This window comes from Suncus etruscus, chromosome 18 (assembly GCF_024139225.1).
Source record: "Suncus etruscus isolate mSunEtr1 chromosome 18, mSunEtr1.pri.cur, whole genome shotgun sequence".
NCBI lineage: Eukaryota > Metazoa > Chordata > Mammalia > Eulipotyphla > Soricidae > Suncus > Suncus etruscus.
Genome location: NC_064865.1, coordinates 2,081,028 through 2,089,911, shown reverse-complemented (window position 1 = coordinate 2,089,911; position 8,884 = coordinate 2,081,028). Strand labels below are relative to the sequence as shown.

General features: G+C 45.0%; 1 non-coding gene across 1 annotated transcript; it reads right to left on the bottom strand.

Annotated features, from left to right (window-relative positions):
- Positions 1-8,408: 8,408 nt before the first annotated feature.
- On the bottom strand, positions 8,409-8,515 carry LOC125996712 (U6 spliceosomal RNA). Its single transcript, XR_007491394.1, has one exon. It is a non-coding gene; the product is annotated as a U6 spliceosomal RNA (small nuclear RNA).
- Between the last annotated feature and the right edge of the window lie 369 nt (positions 8,516-8,884).

Here is an 8,884-nt window from a genome sequence, read left to right as displayed (position 1 = left end):
TGCTTCCTGGCTGTGGTGTTTCTGGGCATGGAGCAGATTTAGTTTTGGTGCTCACAGGAGCGTTGTGCTCACAGATTTACACTCCATGTTACAGTGCTCATACACTTGTATTTGTGGTGTTTTGGGGATCACACTTTAGTTGTGGTGCTTGCACTTACTTAGCTGGCGATGGGGTAGCTATGAGTCACTTGCCGTGACTCATCAGAGATGCCAACCACAAGCAGCAGGATGCCAGCATGACAGTCAGTGCATGTGAGGGCACCAGGAATTGAACTTGCAGCCTTATGCTTTCAAAGCAAGTAAGTGCTTTAAGTTACTGAGCCATCTTCTGTGTTCCAGGAATATTATTTCTTTTTATTTTGAGAGGGTCACATCCAGTGGTACTCAGGAGTTATTTCTGGCTCTGTACTCAAGAATAACTCCTGTGAGCTTGGGGGACTATATGGAATGCCAGGAATCAAATTCAGTTGACCAAATGCAAGACAAGCCTACTCTTTACTATCACTCCAGCTCCCCCAGGAACATTATTCTTTATTTATGAGTAAAAAATAAATATCTGCATACAGATTTGTATGTTATTTATTTATTTTTGGTTTTGGGGCCACACCTCATGGTGTTCAGGAACTTGCTCAAACAGAGGTTGGGGGACAATATGCTTCTGGGGTTTAAGCTGGACCTGGCCCCATGCAAGGCAAGTACTTTATTTATTTATCTATTTATTTATTTTTGTTTTTTGGGTCACACCCGGCAGTGCTCAGGGATTACTCCTGGCTCCATGCTCAGAAATCGCTCCTGGCAGGCACAGGGGACCATATGGGATGCCGGGATTTGAACCACCGATCTTCTGCATGAAACACAAATGCATTACCTCCATGCTATCTCTCCGGCACCAAGGCAAGTACTTTAATTCTTGTACTATCTCTGGCCTTTTTTATGATGTGTTTAATAGGGAATAAAGAAAATAAGGAAGAAATGGAAGAGGAAATGTAGATGTCTAGATCACCCTTGACCCAGGGTTTAGGGAGGAAGACAGAGAAGGAAAAAAAGCAAGGCAGGAAGGAAAAAGACAAGAAAGGGAAGTAACGGAGGAATGCCGGAATCAGGGCTTTGTGCTGTGGGAGAGTGGTCCAGTTACACATCCAAATCAGAGAAGCAACAACGCTGACAACATGAGACGAAAGCGTACCACCAAACTCTGATGTACCTGCCAAGGTGGCAGTCAGGGAGTGGGGAAGACAGGTTGGAAGGTGGGGGTGACAGAGTGGGAGCACTGGTGGTGGGAGTTGATGACACTGGTCATGGGATTGGTGTTGAAATTTTTTTTTTTTGATTTTTGGGCCACACCTGGTAATGCTCAGGGGTTACTCCTGACTATGTGCTCAGAAGTTGCTCCTGGCTTGGGGGACCATATGGGACACCGGGGGATCGAACCGCGGTCCATCCAAGGCTAGCGCAGGCAAGGCAGGCACCTTACCTTTAGCGCCACCGCCCAGCCCCGGTGTTGAAATTTTTTAAGCCTAAAACTCAACTATCAATAATTTTTTGTTTGTTTTATTTTTGGGTCACACCCGGCGGGGCTCAGGTTACTCCTGGCTCTCTGCTCAGACTCCTGGCAGTCACAGGGGACCATATGGGAGACCAGGATTCGAACCACCATCCATCCTGGATCAGCTGCATGCAAGGCAAATGCTCTACTGCTGTGCTATCTCTCAGGACCAACTATCAATAATTTTGTAAATTATGGTTCTTTATTTTTTTTTTTTGGTTTTCGGGCCACACCCGTTTGATGCTCAGGGGTTACTCCTGGCTAAGCGCTCAGAAATTGCCCCTGGCTTGGGGGGGAACCATATGGGACGCCGGGGGATCGAACCGCGGTCGCGATCTTTCCTTGGCTAGCGCTTGCAAGGCAGGTACCTTACCTCTAGCGCCACCTCGCCAGCCCCAAATTATGGTTCTTTAACTAAATAGAAAAAAAATGTTTTTTGGTTTTTGGGTCACACCCAGCAGTGCTCAGGGGTTACTCCTGGCTGTGCTCTCAAAAGTTGCTCCAGGTAGGCACGGAGACCATATGGGATGCTGGAATTCAAACTACCATCTGTTCGAATAAGCTCCGTGCAAGGCAAATGCCCTACCGATGTGCTATCACTCTTTTAAAGAAAAGAAAAAATAAATGGGGCTAGAGTGATAGCACAGTGGTAGGGCATTTGCCTTGCAAACAGCCAACACCCGACAGACCTCAGATTGATTCCTGGCATCCCATATGGTCCTTCGAGCCTGCTAGGAGCAAATTCTGAGCACAGAGCCAGGAGTAACCCCTGAGTGCTGCCTGGTGTGATCCAAGAACAAACAAACAAAAAAAAAAAAGAAAGAAAAGAAAAAGAAAAAAACTGGGGGAGGGAGAAGAGACTAAGGACTGAGACAGGTATAGAGATAGCACAGGGGTAAGGCATTTGTATCACATGCTGACCCTAGTTTTATTCTTTGGCACCACATGGAGCTCTACCAGGGGTTACTCCTGAACACAGAGTCAGGAATAATCACCAGCAAAACAGCAACACCCATACTTTACCAATAAGCAAAGAAACAAACAAGTAAAAAATAATAAAAGTTAAAAAATTCAATTAAGAAAGAAGTTGTGGGGGAGTCAGAGAGGTGGCACTAGAGGTAAAGCGTCTACCTTGCAAGCGCTAGCCTAGGAAGAACTGCGGTTCAATCTTCCCCGGCATCCCATATGGTCCCCCAAGCCAGGGGTGATTTCTGAGTGCATAGCCAGGAGTAACCCCTGAGTGTCAAACAGGTGTGGTTCCAAAAAAACAAAACAAAACAAAAAGTTGGGGGGCAGAGTTATAACACAGTGGTAGGGTGTTTGCCTTGTATGCGGCCGACCCAGGACAGACCTGGGTTCAATCCCCGGCATCCCATATAGTCCCCTGAGCCCATCAGGAGCAATTTATGAGTGCAGTGACAGAAACCTTGAGCATGTGTGGCCCAAAAAACAAAAACAAAACAAAACAACAACAACAACAAAAAGAAAAGGCTGTAGTTGGAGCGATAGCACAGAGGGTAGGGAGTTTACCTTGCAAGTGGCCAACCCGAGTTTGATTCCCAGCATTCCATATGGTCCCCAGAGCCTGTCTGGAGAAATTTCTGAGTGCAGAGCCAGAAGTAAACTCTGAGCATCACTGGGTGTTGCCCCAAAACAAAAACAAACAAAAAAGAAGCTAATAAAATAAAAGTCAGGGCCAGAGATATAGACAAGGATGTAGGCACTTGCCTTCAATCCATTCCACCCAGGTTCACATCCCCATCACTCAATATGGCCCCAGACCTCCAGGAGTCACTCCTGAGCACAAAGCAAAGGAGTAGCCCTTGAGCTCCACCAGGTGTGGCCCAAAAGCCACAGACACACAGAACTATTTCAAGACTCAGCCTCTTTCTTTTCTAGTGCAGGAGGCCCACGGCTTGGCCTCCTTTTTTAGTGTTTTTTTTTGGGGGGGGGGTCACACCCGGCAGCACTCAGGGGTTACTCCTGCCTCTACTATGCCCAGAAATTGCTCCTGGCAGGCTTAGGGGACCATATGGGATGCCGGGATTCGAACCACTGACCTTCTGATTGCAAGGCAAATGCCTTACCTCCATGCTATCTCTCCGGGCCCGCCATTTATGATTTTATTAACTACTTTAATTCCATTGGTATTCCATTATCTTCTGCAGTTTTACCCCCTAGACTCATTCACTGTCACCCTCTTTCCTATGTGTATTCCTCACCATCATATCTTTTGTTTTGTTTTGTTTTGTTTTTGTTTTTCGGGCCACACCCATTTGATGCTCAGGGGTTACTCCTGGCTAAGCACTCAGAAATTGCCCCTGGCTTGGGGGGACCATATAGGATATGGGGGGATCGAACCTCGGTCACCATCTTTCCTTGGCTAGCGCTTGCAAGGCAGACACCTTACCTTTAGCGCCACCTCGCCGGCCCCTCACCATCATATCTTGACTTGCGTCAAACTAGAGAGGTTTAGTTTTGCAAGGGGTTTATCTGTGAAGTTTGTTGTTGTTTGTTTTCCTCCTTTCCATCTCTAGATCATTTAGGCCGCCAGGATTGTTGCCTGAGAAGTGAAAATGAGAATTTAACCCACTGGGGCTCTTCTATTCCTGGCCAGCAGAGGGCGGGGCAGACTGACCAGTCTGCACTCAGCCACACTTGGTATAAGGTACCTTGGCTGAATTCAGGGGCTATAGCTCCAGAACTTCGTTTTTGGCTACACCCAGCCAGGGTTGACTCCTGGTTTGTGCTCAGGGATCACGGCTAACAGTGCTTGGGGGACTCTATGGGGTACTGCCAATTGATTCTGGGCAGCCACGTGCAACACAAGTACACATTTTAGTTCATGTAGAGCTGCTTTTTAGTGTTTGTTTCTGGTTACTTCATCCAATAGGACTTCCTTACTTCTCTCTGATTTTCTCTTGTTCCCAAATGGTTTTCTCAGTCACCCAGATTTCCTTCTCCACAAGACAGTGTTTCTAGATGAAGCCTAAAGTCTGCTGAATCTGAGCATGTTCTTGGCTTTCTCTCTCTTCTCTTTCCTTCTCTCCTCTGTCTCTGTCTGTCTGTCTGTGTCTGTCTGTCTGTCTGTCTGTCTGTCTGTGTCTGTGTCTGTGTCTGTCTCTGTCTCCCTGTCTCTCTGTCTCTCCCTCTCCCTCTCCCTCTCTGTCTCTCTGTCTCTCTCTCTCTGTCTCTCTGTCTCTGTCTCTGTCTCTGTCTCTCTCTCTCTCTCTCTCTCTCTCTCTCTCTCTCTCTCTCTCTCTCTCTCTCTCTCTCTTTGCTTTCAACCCCTCTTAAATACCCTGCAGTGCTCAGAGCTTCCTCCTGGTTCAGATTTGAAGAAATAATATAGAGCTTCATAGACAGGCAACAGTTTAGGGAATTTATAGCCTTGGAATTAGTCTTGCAAGAAACATTAGGAAACTTATTTATTATTTATTTCCTCCCCTTCCCCTAAGGAGCTTCTTTTTTTGGTTTTTGAGCCACACCTGGCATTGCTCAGGTGTTACTCCTGGCTGTCTGCTCAGAAAGAGCTCCTTGCAGGCATGGGGGACCCTATGGGACACTGGGATTCGAACCAACCACCTTTGGTCCTGGATCGGCTGCTTGCAAGGCAAACACCGCTGTGCTATCTCTCCAGGCCCAGGAGCTTCTTTTAAAGACAAGAGAGGAGGGAGAGGTGAGACACTGGATAATGCTGGCTATGGTGTCAGAATGTTTATGCCTGAACTCTACCATTATCACTCTTGTAAGTCACACTGCTTTAAGAAGGGAGGCAGACAAACTTCTCAGCACTTGGCATTGAGAATGGCATTCACTCATGTCACTTATGGTTTCCTTGGATTAAGGAGATTTGTTTGCTAGATTACTAGATTAACGAAGATTTGATTATTTCTATAGATTTTATACAGTGGAAAAACAAATTCATATTTCATTTATACTAAATTTTTTTGTTTTTGTTTTTGTTTTTGGTTTTGGTTTTTGGGCCACACCCGGTAACGCTCAGGGGTTACTCCTGGCTATGTGCTCAGAAGTTGCTCCTGGCTTGGGGGACCATATGGGACACCGGGGGATCGAACCGCGGTCCGTCCAAGGCTAGCGCAGGCAAGGCAGGCACCTTACCTTTAGCGCCACCGCCCGGCCCTTGTTTTTGTTTTTTTGGTCACACCCAGCAGTGCTCAGGGGTTCCTCCTGGCTCTATGCTCAGAAATCTCTCCTGGCAGGCTATGGACATCATGTGGGATGCCAGGATTTGAACTACCAACTTCCTACATGCAAGGCAAATGCCTTACCTCCATGCTATCTCTCCGGCCCCAACATAATTTATTTTTGTTTTGTTTTTGGGTCACACCCGGCGGTGCTCAGGGGTTCTACGCTCAGAAATCGCCCCTGGCAGGCACGGGGAATTCCAACCACCGTCCTTCTGCATGGAAGGCAAACGCCTTACCTCCATGCTATCTCACCAGTCCCCTAACATAATTTTTTTTGGGGGGGGGTTTGGGTTTTGGGCCATACCCGGCGGTGCTCAGGGGTTACTCCTGGCTATCTGCTCAGAAATAGCTCCTGGCAGGCACGGGGAACCATATGGGACACCGGGATTTGAACCAACCACCTTTGGTCCTGGATTGGCTGCTTGCAAGGCAAACGCCTCTGTGCTATCTCTCCGGGCCCCAACATAATATTTTCTAACATAAAGTCAAGATTTCCTTTCTCTGGGTAAAATACACTCCACTTTTATAGGCCAATTCAGACTTTTCCCTTAAAATTTTCTTTTTTTCTTTTTGTTTTTTGAGCCCCATCTGGAGGTGCTCAGGGCTTATTTCTGGCTCTGAACTCAGGAATAACTCCTGGGGGACTTGGGGAATTGTAAGGGTTCCAGGGATCAAACCAAGGTGAGTTGTGTGCAAAGCAAATTTCCTAATCAACGTACTATTGTTGTAGTTCTTTCTTTAAATATTTCTTAAATTTCTTGACTCTTATTAAATCTAATATCATTGCAGCACTATTTACCATAGCAAGACTCTGGAAACAACCAAGATGCCCTTCAACAGACGAATGGCTAAAGAAACTGTGGTACATATACACAATGGAATATTATGCAGCTGTCAGGAGAGATGAAGTCATGAAATTTTCCTATACATGGATGTACACGGAATCTATTATGCTGAGTGAAATAAGTCAGAGAGAGAGAAAAACGCAGAATGGTCTCAGTCATCTATGGGTTTTAAGAAAAATGAAAGACACCCTTGTAATAATAATTTTCAGACACAAAAGAGAAAAGAGCTGGAAGTTCCAGCTCACCTCAGGAAGCTCACCACAAAGAGTGATGAGTTTAGTTAGGGAAATAACTACATTTTGAACTGTCCTAATAACGAGAATGTATGAGGAAAATGGAGAGCCTGTCTAGAGCACAGGCGGGGGACGGGTGGGGAGAAGGGAGACTTGGGACATTGGTGATGGGAATGTTGCACTGGTGATGGGTGGTGTTCTTTACATGACTGAAACCCAAACACAAGCATGTATGTAATTAAGGTGTTTAAATAAATTAAAAAAATTTAATATTTTAGTATATAAAATAGAATTTATAAAATATATGAAATAGAATTTATCTATTTCATGTAAAATTTAAAATTTATTAACACAGAATTATTAAGAATATTAATTTTTGGGCCCGGAGAGATATCACAGCGGTGTTTGCCTTGCAAGCAGCCGATCCAGGACCAAAGGTGGTTGGTTCGAATCCCGGTGTCCCATATGGTCTCCCGTGCCTGCCAGGAGCTATTTCTGAGCAGACAGTCAGGAGTAACCCCTGAGCACCGCCGGGTGTGGCCCAAAAACCAAAAAAAAAAAAAAAAAGAATATTAATTTTTGGCTACATCCAGTGAAGCTCAGGAGTTACTCCTGGCTATGCACTCAGAAATTGCTCCTGGTTTGGGGGACCATATGGGATGCTGGGGATTGAACTGCTGAATGTCCTAGGCTAGTGCAGGCAAAGCAGATGCCTTACCACTAGCACCATTGCTCCAGCCCCAAGAATATTAATTTTGGGGGCCAGAGTGATAGCACAGCAGTAGGGCATTTGCCTTGCATGCAGCCAATCCAGGACGGATGGTGATTCGGATTCCAGAGTCTCATATAATCCTGAGTGACACCGGGTGTGCCCTCCCCCCAAATACCAAAATAATAATATTAATTTTTAAGTTTACATACATGTAAAAATACATATCTTGTTTTGAGGCACACCCAGAGGTGCTCAGTTTTAGTCCTCACTCTGTGCTCAGAAATTATTCCTGATAGGACTTGGGGGACCATCGGGTGCTGGGGATTAAATTCAGGTCAGCTGCATATAAGATAAGTGCCCTATCCACTATGTTATATATCTGACCCCAAAAGACATATTCTTTTATGTTTACTTTATCAATATATCATTGCCTTATAATTTTGTGTGATTTCACAACAAAAAGAAAAGAGAGAGAGATTGCTTTCATGTGTGTGTTAAAAAAGGAACAGAAAATCACAGTTATCAGATCTGAAGATTACATAGAACTGACTTGGACAGGGTTTGGGATTTGGAGAGATCCCTGGGGAGCAGGGTCTCTGGTGGTAGGTGTGAAAAGTATGATTCACAGTATTGTAAATGCCAGTACCTCAAGGAAAATGGTCTAAAAAGATCATTTCATTGGATTTTTCCACTCTGGAGAAACTGTATTCTCTCTTGAACATATATCTTTCTTTCTCTCTTCTCACATTCTTTTTTTTAATCATTTACTTTATTTATAGACCATGTAACATCACATAGTTGACATAGTTGATCAAATACATTTGTTTCCAGGTATGGGGGAGCAAAATTATTATTATTTTTTAAAATATGAAACACTTTACAAATTTGCGTATCATCCTTGCACAGAGGACATGCTAATCTTCTCTGTATTGTTCCAATTTTAGTATATATGCTGCTGAAGCGAGCATGGGAGAAAAACTATTAAAAAATAAAAAAAGAAGGCTAGTGTACAGCAGGTAGGGCATTTGCTTGTATGCGGCCGATCCAGGTTTAATCCCTGACATCCCAAATGGTCCCCTGAGCCTGCCAGAAGTGATTCCTGAGTGCAGAGCTGGGACTAATCTCTGAGCATTGCCTGTTGTGGTCCCAAAACAAAAACAAACAAGCAAAACCCCCAACTATTTTGCTCTATGCCCTATTAATTTTTTGTTTGTTTATTTGTTTGTTTGGGTCACACCCGCAGCGTTCAGGGGTTACTCCTGGCTCTATCCTCAGAAAACACTCCTGGCAGGCTCGGGGGTTATATGGAATACCAGGTTTTGAACCATCGTCCTTCT